Genomic DNA, 14446 nt, shown 5'->3' with positions numbered 1-14446 from the left:
TCATAATAGTTAAGACATGGAAGCCACCAAAATATCCATCAACAAACAGATAAAGAAAAAGTGATAATTCATACAACAGAAAATTATTCAGCCTTAAAAAAAATTCTGCCACTTGTGACAACGTTGGTAAAACTGGAGAATATTACGCTAAGTGAAATGTCAGACTCAGAAGAACCAATATCCTGCTACCAATTATATGGGGGATCTAAAATGGTCAAGCTTGTAGAAGCAGAAAGTAGAATGGTGGTTGTCACGGCAGGCAGGGAGGAATGAGGAGTTGCTATTCCATGAAGGTAGAATTTTATTCATGCAAGACAAAGTTCTATAAAGCACTGTGGTTATACTTACACACAGTTTGTTAGGGTAGTAGATCTCATGTACATGTGTTTTCAAATTACAAAAAGAAGAAATACAATGTCTGTAATGTGTTTTAGGCGGCTATAGATTAAGCTTGGGCAAAGGCAAAAAGCTTGTTATAGGTTGGCCAATATTAGGTGTTTCCAACTGCTGGAACTTAAATGTATATATTACAAAAGAGAAAAATTGAGGGGCTCAGTGGTTCCTCCACCTGCCTCGCAAGCGCAAGGTCCTGAGTTTGATCCCTGGTACCAAAAAAAAAAAAAGAGAAAAATTGTAAGCAGACACACCTTCCAAAGAAGGGATCCTGACAAGATAAAGACTCTGTCAAGTTTGTATTAAGAAGTTAAGATATGTAAATAAAGGAAGCATACATATAATTTGAGCAGTGGAGAAATAGGAAGAAAACTCTAAAAAAGTTAAACACTTGACAGGAGACCGATGTTCATGCCTACTCTGCAGGTAACCACAGAGCAGCAGTGAAGGAAGACGGAGACAGGAGATAGGAACTGACATCCCAGATCCTGAATGGTGTTTCAAGTGAGGAGACTCAGTCTTCTGTGGAATTGTTAAAAGCAAATGTTACATTAGCATTGAAACCAAGAATTAATAGACAGTCTGGTCTGACTTTTTGAGAACAGTGTAAGCTTTCATCCAGCTTGATAACATCAACTCCTAAGTATTGTCATGGGTTACCTCATTAAGAAAACCCTTCCCTAAGTCGAACATTTTCTTACATGAGACAATGCATGTAAGACAGCACTGTTAACTCTGAAGCCAAATGTTATTTATAGCTATAAAGAATTACAGTTCTATCAGAAATTTGGAAATATCAATACAGAATATTCATATATTCCTAATTTCTAATGTAATCGGTAAATTTCATTATTTTTGACTCAAATAACCTCAGCTATCTTTAATATACATCATACATATAACACACGAATGTATATTCTATTCCATACCTCACAAAAAGAAGCTTAAGTATCACCAGATATATGATAAACACTAAAAAAAAGGTCTCAAATTATCCTTTTATGAACCATTTCATAGGATTTTAACTTTACAATGTAGAACCCAAAGTTCCTTGCATTCATTAGGTAGCAAGTATTTGTTAGCAATACAGTATAAAATATTTAAGACAATAGGCAAAAAAGCCAGCCAGATACAGTGATTACAGATTACACCTGTAATCACAGCACATCAGAGGCTGAGACAGTAGAATTGCCAGCTTGAACCCAGCCTGGGCTATCTAGTGATTTCAAGGCCAGTCTTTACTAAACAGTGAGACCCTGTCTTAAAACAACAATACCCGTAACAATAATGTAAAAGCCATTTAAATTTTCCTAGACACCATTTTTGTTTTCTTAATGCCATCTGTGATACTTTGGGTTTTATAGTTCACACATGTTTTCCCACTGCCTATGTATCTTAATTTAATATTTTTTGGTAGACTAGATTTCCTTGGTAAGTTGTTTCAAATTATTTACATATTAAGAGAAATTATAAAATAATATTCAAAAAGTAAAATGAATTCAAATATAATTACTTTAAAAAAATTTAATTTCCACAAATATTTTGGATTACCCAGAGAGTATTCTATAGGAATGCAAAATTAGAGTTGTAATTTACTGACTTCATTTTAGAGAGAAGATCAGATTAACTAAACCAACAATTCTGCTTCAATCATTTCAGAACTAAATCCAGCATTTATAATCTTTACATTTGAAATGTGTTGATGATCTTTTAATTAAAGATATCAAATATCTGGGGGGAAATCCCAAAAAGCTGGGTGTAGTGGCACATAATTATAACCCCAGGTACTTGGTAGACTGAGGTAGGAAGATCCCAAGTTCAAGGCAGCCTTGGGGAAATCAGGGAGGAGGGCTTATTTCAAAGTGAAAACAAAAAAGACTTGGCATCTAGCCCAGTCAGACTGCTTGTTCAGCATGCCCAAGGCCCTGGGTTCAACCCCCAGTAAAACCTTCCCCTGAAAAATAAAAAGCCTATTTATTTAAGCGTGGCTTATGAAGGTTAATTATGACAATAGTCTCCCACATTGTTTTCTATTTCTAATGTCCTGAAATCAATCTTTAAAATCTCTAATCTGGCCAATCTGCCTATAAGACTAATCAACAAGCAAAAGCAGAAGAGGAGCCTGGGAAATCTAAACTACATCACTTTCAAGTCCTCAGTAACTATATATGTAGGGGGTATCCCACAGGCTTTGCTAGAATGACTGTTTGCATGACTTGAGCACAAAAGTTCCATTATTCTGTGCAGAAAAAAGAAACACTTTCTCCCTTTACAATGGGGAGAGCAATGTACTGAAAACTTGTATGTGATGATACTGTGTCAGAGCTAACACTGGCAAGTTCTTAATAACTTAGTTACAAGAAGTCCACACATAGGTATGAGGCCATACCACCAAATTTCAAAAATAGTCTATAAGTGAAATGGAAGCTGGATCTATAAAATACAGAATCATTACAAACCTCAATTATAATGTATATTTACTGTCTTTCAGAGACTGATATATTCATAGGTAAGACAACCCATGACCCACGCAATGATGTAATACTGCAAGGAATTAAGAGTATGCTCAATGAGTGAATGGTTTTACTTTTTTAAAGCACTTGTGAAAGATCCTACCTTCTAAAATATACTAGTTGATTTTATATCAGATAAATGCAAACTAAACAAAATTCAAAAATAATTTCTCAAAAAATAAAGTCAGGGTATCCAAATTAGATGAGGGAAAATAACTGAACAAAGAATCCAGATTACTATTCTGGTGCATAAACAAACAGACAGTCAAACATTCACAATCTACAAATAAAGTAGGAACCCTACATACACTGAGATGTACTATGAGATATTTTTTCTAAAAAAGAATTTATAATTATCCTTAGCAATTTACAGGATACAATGGTTTGTATTTGAAGCACCTGACTGGTAAATTTGTGTGACATATATGTGTACTCACTAAAATAAAAGTATTGTTCTTTTCACAAATGCTAAGAACAAATGCTTGATTACCATTATGTAAATATACCCTCATTGTGATCAGGACCAGGCAGAATATTTAGTTAAGAAACATACACAATAGATGGAAGTCAGTTCACATGGTCACATTTCTACTATTTATACTAAGTAATAACTATATAGTACATGCAGAATTCAGTTTTGCTTTTGGAAGGCAATATAAAAAACAAATACCCTTGCCGGCACATGTCTGTGATCCCAGCCCTTGGGAGGCTGAGGCAGGAGGAGTGCTGAAATTTTGAGGCCAGCCTGGGCTACACAATGAGTTTAAGACTAACCTGAACTGCATAGTGAGACCCTGTCTCAAAAATTCAAAGGGGGGAAATAGTGAAGGGAAAAAAACCCCAAAATATTCAACAGTAAGAATAAGATGCATATTGTGTATTTTATCAAAATGAAAGCATAGATGTCTATTTTTGAGTGCTTTTACTGCATTTTAGATAAATTAAAAAATCTTAATTTAAAAGCTTTGATACATCAAAATATTTCAAATTTGTAGCCATAAATATAAGAGCAGAACATCTAGTTTTAGCCTACTTATGAAAATACCTAATATTAGATATAAACATGTATAATTTGTAATTCTAAGTTTTCCTATTGGTCCCTTAATCACCACAAAGGTGCTTTATATAAGACAGGAGATAATTTTTTCCTACATTACTGTCAACTTTTTTGTAGCAACTGAAAGTTGTAAATGACCATGACATGATATGCTCTATAAATTAATCTCTACATTCCCCAGTGCCACTGATTTTAGTGTTACTTCCTAATCCGTTCTACCGTACATAAATAATAAAGAAAGAAACCAAGAAACATGAAATACTAACAAAAAATTTTCTGTGTTTCTCCATAATAAACAGTAAGGGTAGATGCAGTGATTCGTGAGAGATGGAAGAGAAAAATGTTTACTTCTATGTGACAGACTGCGTTAAGGTCCTAATACTTGTTGCCCCTCTATTACGGGTCTATTCGTATAGAAGGACTGTATTTCTTTGTTTAATCTGATTGAAATTTACCAGTGAAATATTAAAGAGCCATGTTCCACTTCTAAGGAGAAGCTTTAAGAGGCATCATATAAGTTCTGCCATTACTTTTCCCCCCTTCTTCAGCCTAGGTCTCAGAATAGTGAGGGCACAGAGCAGAGCCACATTACATACATTATATACACTATATGGAAATAAGCCACTGAAATTTTGGAGTTGTCTGCTATCACAATTTAGCAAAAGCTAACACACCTTGCTCTAAGAAATGAGAGCCCAATATTATAAACAGAGACATTTAGACTGTTAAATGGCATATAAACAATCATAGCAACTGTTGACAGCAAGAGTCCATTTCCAAGTTTATAAGTATTGGCTTTGTTGTATGTTAGGAGGCTACTATAACAGCAAGGCCGGCCACTCCCATTTTCTTAGCTGTCCCACTAACATGTGAGATTGCATTTAATTTGAGCTCACGTGCCTTTTAACATATAATACATATTATATATAGCAGAGGGAGTAGGAGCCATGTGGACTCTAGCAATATTGTACACAATAATTTTCTCATCTCTAATGCCTTCTGAATTTTTATTTGCCATCTGGAGAATTAGCCTCTAGATTTTAATATTTCAAAATATTAGCTATAAAGGATTTTATTATAACAGGGTTTGCCAAATGTTCTTAAACTATTCTCAGTCAAATATAAAGTCATTATACCTATTCAAAGTCTTTAAGATTTTATGTGGTATTTTTTCTACTACATTAACCTACTCGCCACAGTATTTTGTTGTTTTTGTTGTAATCATTGTCGTCATCATCATCATCATCATCATCATCATTTTCTGGTACTGGGAGTGAACCCGGGGCCTCATCATCATTTTTTTCTGGTGCTGAGATTGACCTCAGGGCCTCAACCCTGCTTAGCACATGCTCTAGCACTGAGATACATACTTAACCCCACCTACCATTCTAAAAGCCTTGTCAAAACATTAATTTATAAAATGAGAAAAAGTTACCCTTGCTGCTGAATTTAGAAGGCTCACTTGAACTGTGCTGAAGCTTCTGGAATAACCAATACTGGAGTAAATACAATTAAAGCATTAATATGTTATTTTTACTCAGCAATTATATTTCAAAATATTAATTTCTTTCTCAAAACATAAGCCATCAGTCTTCATTTCTGCTTAAGTGCTAGATATAATTTATCAAATTCCAAATATGAGCAATTAAATAATGGTATATGCCTTTCAACATATATATTACTTTGTCCTAAGAACATGAGTTGTGAAAAGAAAAATAACGAGACAGGTTTTCCCTATTAGATTTTTTTTGGCAATCTTTTTTTTTTTTTTGGTACCAGGGATCAAACTCAGGACCTTGCGCTTGTGAGGCAGGTGGCTGAACCACTGAGCTAAATCCCCAGCCCCCTATTAGATTTTTTTGAACTTGTATTACTATTTAGTTAGATGATTATTTCCAGAGACTTCAGTAAGTTGGACTGGTTGAGATTTGACATAGGAGACATTCCACTTAAATCATTTGTCTGGAAGACTAGACCCACCCACAACATCAAAATGTCTAATTTAAGTCATTTTCTTTCTGCTATAATTTTGTTGGGTTTTTTCACAATTTAGAATTCTGAATACCTTTTTTGATTATGTTACAATTTAAAGACATGATTTTTCTTAATTTTGCAAATAAGGTTAGAAGACAATGATCTGTACCATTCCTGCTGAAAACAAAGATAACATAATTGAGATTGTTGGTATTTTAAAAAATAGATATACAGGAATACACAGAAAATCATAAATATAGCATCTAAGGGATGCTACAAGGAGCTAAAGGAGAATGAGATATCATTACGTTTAAATGAAAGAGAAACCAGGATATGGACTTTAAGAGCATGTATTAGCACTGTGTATAAATGATATGTTGCACTGTAACATACTATTTAAAGCCACGTATTATGGAGTAGGCTTTGTATGGAAAAACTACCGTAAAGCTCTGTGCCAAAGGTGTCAGGAGTGCCAATTATCTGAAGATGAAAAAACTGAACAGAAAAGAACAGGTATGAACTGAAAAAGAAGTGGCTTCTTCCAACACATTTTAACCGTTTGTTATGTTGGCAATGTATGAATACCGTACAATTCCCTCACAGTGCTTCAGTTTATGTACTTCTGTGCATTTTTTAAAATACCCTGAGGCCCAAGGCAATCACTGTAGGATCTAAATATTAATTATTTGGAAGACATTTTTATTCTTGTGTTAGAAAGCCAAGGACCACAATATTTAAGGATAGGTAGAAAATACACACACATATACATATCTTAGTATTTTATGAATTTGTGTGAGAAGGAATTGCATGAAAGTATATTCTAGAACATAACCTTTTTTACAAAGCTAAAACAGTCTCATAAAGACTAATGAATTGCCCCAGTACCAAAAAAAAGACTAATGAATCTTCTGAGTTTCCAAATGACTTCCATTAGCTTCTGGTATGACTGTGAGGCTGCAGTAACAAGATTAAGAGGTTATTTTGTTATGATCCATACATAACTTGTTGACCAACCAACCCTTATGCTATCACCCACTTAGTTTTAAAGCATCAATATGCCTTCTCTTCTATTAGGTTGCTATTTTACTCAATCCATACTGTAAAGAAAAAAAAGCAGTAGTAACCATATAATAAACGGATTAGGAGAATTATATAACAGACTGCAAATGCTGACTTGTCTTTAATTCACAACTTGTTACTGAACAAAAATTATTGCTAATAAAGGGATTAAGGCAGGGTATGGTGAACCACTCCTGTAATGCTAACACCCTGGGAGATGAGGCAGAGTTTGAGCCCAGCCTGGGCAACTTAGTGACTTAGTGAGACCCTGTCTCCAAAGATAAAAAAAATACACCACGAACTTAAAGTTGCAATCTTATGCTTTAATGATTTTTTGTAGGGCCAGGGACTTTAGCTCAGTGGTTCCATCGCCTGCCTTGCAAGCACAAGGACCAGAGTTCGATCCCTGGTACCAAAAATAATAATAATAATTTCTTGTAGAATGAGTCAATGTAAGAAACGATTCAATTTATTTCATTCAGAATTTTCATCTTGAGTATTCTAATTAACTAAAATCTGTAATCATTTGTGCATATAATTACCGAAGTGTTCCCTTTAATAAATAAAATTTCAATAGGACACGTGTAAATATCGAATAGTTTCTAGGGGAAGTAGAGGGGTAGGGAAAGGAAAAGAAGGGAATGGAATCAACATGAAAAAATGAAAAAATGGAAACAAAGTCTTTGTAAATAGGGAGGGATGGAGGGTTTGAAGGGAGGGCAGGGGAAGGGTTTCAAAAAAGTAAGAATCAAGAGAAATTATGTAAAGGTGCAAATTTCCAATGATGAATGTCATTATATTGTATACCTAAAATGTACCAATAAAATAAATAAATAAATACATACATACATACAATCTCATGGTAATAGGCCTCATCAAACAAGTGGTAGGCATTGTGTATATATGTACACCAGGACCTGTTGACTACTAAATGCTCTTGTGTGCATTATTTACTTTATCTTTAAGAATTCCTTGCACAATCTGGTTGTGCTGTAATAGCAAACTAGCTCAGCAACTCCTGTGGCTCACAGCATTATTAAATGTTTTCTCCTAAGTATCTTACAGCAAAATATAAGCTGAGTGGGTCATGTCAGTGCTAAAATTTTTCATTAATTTACTACTATCCCTAGGCTTCACTAGTATACTTTAAGTCAATGGAAAATATTACAAGAAAAACTATTTCTTTAAATTTCACTGAGATGTTGTATGGGCTATTTCAAAACTTGCTGGTTGTGTTTCAAGAATTTCATAAAAATGTTTGTATAAAGAATTTTGTCTGTTAAACAAGAATATATCCTGTTATACAAAAGTAAGAATTTCTCCTATTATACTTAATACTTAAAATATTATGAAACCCTTATTTTTTTTTACACAGATGTAATGTAGCTCTAAAAATACACTGTTTTCTCTACTCAAAAATGAAACAGGATTTTTTCTACATGGATGAAATAGAGGTAAAGATAATATAATCTCTACCGTTCACATAATTGCTAACAGTAACATGTATTTTTCTACAATTACACTCACTCTTTAAAAATCTCAATAAAATGTTACTACACCAATGAAGAATCCTTCCAAATACACTAATTTTGGTAACATTAGAGAACAATAATTGGAATATGAGCTCGTTCAATAATTATTTTTAAGAGCACCTGAGTTCATTTAATAATAATCTCTTAAACACATCACAAAAAATCTCTGAATATTCATGTATCCAAAAAGTAAAGATTCACAACAGAAAATTTTTTTAAAAATTATCTTATTTGTATTGTACAATCTATATAGTGAGAAAAACATCAGAGGCAAATGTATAGGCAAACATCTGTCATTGATGTTTCTGTCTTTTCCTTATTACTATAGTTTTCCTTAAGATTTTTCTTTTTACAGAAATGTTTATCTTAATGTAAAAAAATATACAATCACTTAACCTTTAATCACTGAATCCACAATTGCTACATATGATCACGTTTACAGTGTTATTCTATTGCCAAAGGTGTCAACCACTGAAATCTATTTAATCACTGAACTTCTAATATCATTCAGTTTTATCTTTTACTGTAGTTAATTTTTAATGGTTGTACCTTAATATTTATTGCTACTAAATATGCTTTTAAGAATCAATTTTTAAATACACAAAAAAGATTTAAATGTTTTCTTTGCTTATAAATGTGTTAGAATGACTTGTTTCAACATTTAGGAAACTACAGGATCAGGTACCTCACAAAAGTTCTGAAGCTATCAAGCTATAAAACATTAAAAGCTAAATAAAGTAAAATGACAAAGCCAAAATATACAATAGAGGAGTTGGCTTCTTTTAGCAAATGAGAATTCATGCTATGATAATCCTTCTGAATTTGAGATTTATAGTAACTTAAAAAGATACTGGTACAAAAGAAAAAAAATACCAGAGGGATATGATAGCTATCTTGAAATGTATCAACTGCTATCCTGTGAAAAACTAGATTAGGCTTAAATTTGTAACTTTACAAGTCAATAATAAGACCATATAATGGAAAATAAAAGGTACCTTTGTTCAACTAATTACTCCCAATAATGAGAATTTGTAAACATGAAATAAATTGTCCTTTACTAATATCATCATTTCTAGAACTACAGGAAAGACTGATGCTGATGTGTCAAAAATGATATTGAATAGTTTTCTCTACCAGTTGAGAGAGTGGATTATGTGGCTTTTAAGTCTCACTTAACTCCAAATGTTCTTTGAAATACTTAAAGCTCTATAGGACCTTTAGTATTCACCATGAGTCCACGGCAGATATTGCTAGAAGAAATTTTTTTCTTTTATATTCTCTTACCCAACTGTATATTGAATTAGTTCAGGGAACACATTGAAACTGGCACATAAAATTTTACTTTGTCATTCTTCAGACGATAGTGACTTTGTGACTATTCTTTTATAAAAATTTATAAATAATTATTTGCTGCATGATGCTTTTCTCTAACAAAATTATCTTAGTAAATCATGACATATAATGTGCTTTAAGTTCTAAAGTTAAATGTTATGAAGTATGGCTGATACTCAATATATATTTTTTGAATCTATAAATGAACAACAAAAAGATTCAGGAATTATGTTTGGGGACAAAAATAAACATTTTCCTTAGCCATAGACTGAGAACCCTGTTTCTGAAAGGCACAAGAGATTAGCTGATTAGCATAAAATAAAATTCAAGGGACAGCATGGGGGGAAAAAACTCACTGAATTACATAATTCACTATTTTAGTTCTAATATAAACCTGAAATATGCACTCCTAAACCTGAAATATGCACTCCTAAGAATATTTGATAAAACTGTCAGTGGTAATATAAGCACTTAACTTTGCAATGTTAATTTATAAAAAGAGAAAAAAATCTCATTGGCTTTGTTTGCGAATACTGTATGCACTCAAATATTATTTTCTTTATTTTTGTGTGGCTGGGGCTCTAACCCAGGACCTTGTACATGCTAGGCAAGTGCTCTACCACTGATCTACACCTCCAACACCTCAAAAATTATTTTTAAACTTCAGATAACTGCATATAAAATCTGACCTAATATGAATACTAGTGATAAGCTTCCATCCAACTTCAACGGTATGTAAATATTATTTGATCTTTTTCTCCTGATAGCCCCAACTAATTTCATACCTAAGAGAGATAATGCACCTTAAATACTTCTGATTTAATCTTATGTCTCAGTTCTAAGAAATCAACTATAACCAATTAATATTTCCTTCAAAACATATGAGGCAATGACACTATAATTTCCCTTTTCAGAGATCCTTCTTTTCCCAACCCATCACTTAGACCCATTTTAGTCTGGGCTTGGATCCACAAAGCCCTCAGCACTGGGACCACATATACTCCCTTATTCACACAGGTAGGTAGAGCCCAAATCTACCTCTGCTTTAAAATAATACTAAATTTATATGTCTTACATTTATACCTGCTATACTACTGTGAAAGATTTTAAAGAGTTCCACTACCAAAAAGTTGAAGAGCTACTGTTGCTGTCTACATTCTAGACAAAATAGTTTAATTCCCAGATGACTTTTAGAACATCCAATCAGGGTCAAACAAGGATTTTCAGGATTGTCAGTGACCAAAATGAGGACTACACAAAATATTCCAAAGGAAAATAAATTGATATTTTAAAAGGGCAAAGGAGAGTTACATAGAGATTGAGATACACAGGCTTACCATTCCAGAGTCTAAAGAGTAGCTACGTAAGTTTTCACCTACCAAAAGATTTAGAAGCAAATGTTACTAAAAATTAATAGGAATTGATGCCACAATAAAAGCTTTTTCTTAAACAGCCTTTTAAAATTACTTTATTTTTAAAGTTAATTCTGAGCTCTATAGTTCCAAAAGACTTTCTCTCAATTTTCAGAGCAAAACTGTTTTGGATTTTCAAAAAAAACTATTTAAAAATAAACATTTGCAGTTATAGTGAATTAAATTTCAAATTTTTTCCTTTGCAACAAACCCATATAGCAAAAGACAAAGCAAGGAACATTTAGAAAACTACTACTAAAACAGACTTCCCCCCAAAGGAAATTTGTAAAAGATTTAAATTTCACAATATTAACAAAAATTAAACCAGAGATTACATGTGTATATTTTGTTTGTTGTATTTGGTTTGGGTTTTTTTTGTTTTGGTTTGGTTTTTTGTGGGGGGTTTTTTGGTACCAGGGATCGAACTCGGGTCCTTGCACTTGCAGCAGCAGCAGCAGCAGCAGCAGCAGCAGCAGCAGCGAAACCACTGAGCTAAATCCCCGGACCTGGTTTGGTTTTTTGATACAGGGTCTCACTATATAATTCAGGCTGGCCTTGAACTCACTATGTAGCTTAAGCTATCCTCCTGCCACAACGTCCCAAGTGCTGGGATTACAGGTGTGTACCACATCAGCTATGTATATTTTGAGGACAGGACCTTAGATAAAAAAGATAAACAATGGCTTATGAAGATTGTTGTATATAGCAAATCCAAAAGTATTTGCATATAGCACCTCTTCTCCTGACTGTCCCCACCAAATACTTTTAGCACTTGTTATTTTTAAATATTTTAGCTCTTAACATTTCATCTATATTTTCCATTCCCCAAAGTAATATAGTATGATCATTAGGTTATATTCATCTGAATAAACACAAGTTTTCCCTCAGATTTAAGATGAGGCTTCTTAAGATGTACTTAAGATATACTTTACACAAGTAAACAAACCTCAGAAACTAATGCTGCAGACAGTAATTTAGATTCTAGTGACTGGTATCTTAAATATCTTTAAAATGACAGGAGTTTGGCTACTTTTCAACAGAAACAGTGGGTAAATCTGTTAAAATTTTTGCAGCACTTAACAGTTCAGGAAACAAGATAGTACTTTCCCAAGTGCAAAAGAGTACATTCCCACTGTGGTATATAACTAAGCATAGAAAAACTATAGAAGGTAAAATGTTTGTTATGCCTTGTAAAGAAAAATATAGTAGAAAACAAAGTAAAATTTAGCAAACTTACAATCTTTTAAGTATACAATGTTAAAAGTCCCCAACAATCTATTACAACAAACTCTTAAACTTTATTTTGTATTTAACTGCTGTCTCAGTTTGTTACTATGAAATAGAGGATTAACATTCTTCAGTTCTAAAACTGTGAGTTTTTAAAAAAATTAGTATTCATTAGCTTACATTTGTGTGATCTAATGCAGTCTTAAGAAAGAACTACCTGTATATGTGATGTTAAACTATCAAATGTAAATGTTAATTCCATTTCTTATGTATCTAACAGTGAGAAAACTGATTATTTGCTTTATTAAAACTGTTCTATGGTTGGGGTTTTCATTTAAGCTTTTGATTTTTAATGAGTTAAAATTTATTAAAAGTTAGCTACTATTACCATATGGAAAATACATTAACTGTAAAACAGAAAAGTAAAAATTAGTTTATGATTAAACTACAAGATGGTATATACTTGCTATAACTATTTTCAAATTCATGAATATTTTAATTTTTAAAATTTCATTCATTCCAAAAATATATTTTTTACTGTCAAAAACTATTAGAAGTAGAAGTAGATATAGTAGTAAAAATAAAGATGTGAATTCCACTGCCATGTCATGTAGAAGATATAAAAAGTGTTACAAGAGTGAAGTAAGAGGGAAACCACTATATGCTAGAATGCTGTAAGATTTTTAAAAGGCTCTTGGAGAATGAGACTTTCCCAAGCATAAAACATGATTAACATAAAGATGTGGGGGAGTTAGTTTTGAAAAGAATGATGATATATTCTACATGGGGCATGATGAAATGCCAAAAACTACAGCAAAGAGTTCAGAGGTAAGTATATAAAACTAGATTAGATAAAGCAAAAGAATGGAAAATTGTATAACTGACATAGTTAAGACCAATGAAAAAGAAATAGATATTTTCTAAAAAGTACAAGCATTCCATAAAAGCTTTAAAAATAGCTTCATCTTTTATTGTGTGCTGCATATTTTCTAAAGCATAGAGCTCTTTCCCTTTAAGAGATAGCAGATTAAATATAAGCACCAGGAAACAAGCTTTTAGAGATTTAGATCAATGCTCACAAATTTTAATATGTCTATGAATCACTTGAGTTTATTAAAATGTAAATTATGGGCCAGTCTTGGGTGGGTCCCAAGACTCTGCTTTCTAATAATCTCAGAAGTAATAGGCATAGAATGCTAGTCCATAGACCAGTTTAAGTAGCAAGGTTTTCCTTGGATGAATGTCTGAGAAGAGGCCTTGAAATCAGATTTTTAAAAAGTGGCGAAGTATTACATTTTGTGAATTTCACTGAAAAATTCAATAGATGTTATAAATATGGCAAAAATAAAGATAAATTTTGATTGAGAGGGCCTTAACATTTTTTTAAAAATTCTATTAAATGTGTATGTATGTATACATGTATGGAAAAAGAAACCCAAGGAAATTCAAGATCTTGAAATCTTGTAAAATCATCTTATTAAAACTTAAAATTAATAATTCATATTAAGAGAACAGGAATGACTTGTGCTTTTGTAGTAAAACTACTGTGAACAATAAAGAATACAGAGACATTATGTCACTTGAGACAACAATTTGTTTAGTGTTTTGCTTTATTTATTGCCTGGAAACTTACTAGAGCAACGGACTTATTGACTTAGACAAGCATACTTGAAAGAGTACATTAAAAATAATTCTCAGCAATAGTTCTAAAGAAAATTCATTGACCTATAAAGAAGCTGCTCCTGAGTGCTGTTATGTTCCCGTGGATCCTGAATACACTTGGTCATGCATTAACTGTACTGGTCAATCCTGGGGACATTTTAGTACTTACATTAAATTTCCTGTACCATTTAAGTCAGTTGTACATGAAAGCAAAGATATATAGAAAATCTTTAGCAAGATAAAAGCACAAAGATGACTTAAAGAATTATGTATAGACCAACAAAA

General features: G+C 32.6%; 1 protein-coding gene and 1 pseudogene across 3 annotated transcripts in view; both read right to left on the bottom strand.

Annotated features, from left to right (window-relative positions):
• Hs2st1 (heparan sulfate 2-O-sulfotransferase 1) overlaps window positions 1-14446 on the bottom strand; it is a 217405-nt gene that overhangs the window by 103261 nt on the left and 99698 nt on the right. The gene's annotated exons all lie outside the window — the stretch shown is intronic.
• The window catches only part of LOC147827634 (mitochondrial fission factor pseudogene), a 61840-nt pseudogene extending 47394 nt beyond the window's left edge, over window positions 1-14446 (bottom strand). The window contains exon 1 of the transcript XR_015451962.1: window positions 1-14446. This exon is cut by the window's left edge and continues 47394 nt beyond it. The product of XR_015451962.1 is annotated as a mitochondrial fission factor pseudogene (transcript).

Source organism: Heterocephalus glaber, unplaced genomic scaffold (assembly GCF_053883595.1).
Source record: "Heterocephalus glaber isolate CG9 unplaced genomic scaffold, H.glaber_assembly_v1.0 deba00001442, whole genome shotgun sequence".
Classification (NCBI taxonomy): Eukaryota; Metazoa; Chordata; class Mammalia; order Rodentia; family Bathyergidae; genus Heterocephalus; species Heterocephalus glaber.
This window is presented reverse-complemented; position numbering and strand designations above follow the sequence as displayed.